The sequence below is a fragment of the Oryctolagus cuniculus genome, chromosome 10 (assembly GCF_964237555.1).
Source record: "Oryctolagus cuniculus chromosome 10, mOryCun1.1, whole genome shotgun sequence".
NCBI lineage: Eukaryota > Metazoa > Chordata > Mammalia > Lagomorpha > Leporidae > Oryctolagus > Oryctolagus cuniculus.
The window spans coordinates 35,697,949-35,699,315 of record NC_091441.1 but is presented as its reverse complement, the minus strand read 5'-3'; the positions used below and the strand labels follow the sequence as shown (position 1 = coordinate 35,699,315).

Genomic DNA, 1,367 nt, shown 5'->3' with positions numbered 1-1,367 from the left:
CAAATTCAAGACTTCAAAGGTATGAAGGAATATTATGGTCAAAGTAAATGAATGTTTTTTATTTTTTAAATTTATTTTAATGCACATTTATACGGTACAGTATTATATGTCAATACATATCTAAAATGTGTCATGATTAAGTCAGTATAAATAACATCTCTCTCATCTCAAACATTTTCTATGTCTTCGTGTTGGGAGTTTTGAAAATATTTTAGTTATTTTGAAATACACAATAAATTATTGTTAACTATACTCACTGTACTGTACTTTAAACCAGTAAAAATTATTCCTCCTATCTAACTATAACTTTGTACCTTTTAACAAACTTCTCCCTATCTATCCCATCACCACCACCACCAAGCCACTAAACTTCCCAGCTCTTGGTAACTCAACTCTACTATTTACTTTCATGAGATCAACTCTTTTTTTAATGCCAGCACCATACTTTTTGGTTCTATAGCTTTGTAGCATATTTTAAAGTCAGGTATTGTGATGACTACAGCTTTATCCTTTTTTGTTCAGAATTATTTTGGCTATTAAATCTATTGTGGTTCCCCATTTATTCAGACATTTTCTACTTTGTGAAGAATGTCATTTGCATTTTTATATAGATTGTATTGAATATCTAGATTATTTTATATTGTAGGGATATTTTAGCAATACAAACTCTTCCAATCCATGAACATGGCATATCTTTCTATTTTTCTGTTTGTCTGTTTCAATTTCCTTCATCAGTGTTTTTTCTTAAATCATGTTTTTTGTTTGTTTGTTTGTTTATTATGATACTTCTGATTAACTATACAGCAAAACATGACAAATTACCAGTTTGATTTTCCATTGTGTCTTCAGGACTGGGATTTTTCTATGGTTTCAAAGTTGGGATCTTCAAATTCAAAGGCAGGGAACATATTCATGTCTCATTTAACAAACATTTGCTTCAGCTTTAAAAGCTCCCATCCAGATCTTGCTGGCACACTTAGCCTGCATCAATCAACAGGTCCTCCAGATGCCTGTTGCTTAGATCTGTGTTCTCTAATATTGTCCACGAAGAGTTTCTGTACAGGATCAATCTCCTTATTAAATGCCAATCTTCCACAGATGGACTGAGACTGCTGATAGGATGACACAGGAGAATCTGAAGAGCTTCTGAAGGAACATGGTGAGTTTTTGTTATGCACAGGAAGTATCTCACAGACAGTCTGTGACCTGGTGATGGCTCTAGGTGAGACAGAAGCCAAATAGGAGAAGTAGAGGGTAAGTACTTCCAGGTCCTCTGGTGAAGCCTCCACCATTTTTCCTCTGCCATCTTTTCCTTCGCCATTGTCATCAGTGTTTTATAGTCTTAATTGTAGAAGTCTTTGATTTCT

The 1,367-nt window shown here is 33.9% G+C and overlaps 1 pseudogene; it reads right to left on the bottom strand.

The window, feature by feature from the left end:
* Window positions 1-845: 845 nt before the first annotated feature.
* LOC100354784 (ATP synthase-coupling factor 6, mitochondrial pseudogene) lies at window positions 846-1,158 on the bottom strand (annotated as a pseudogene).
* Between the last annotated feature and the right edge of the window lie 209 nt (window positions 1,159-1,367).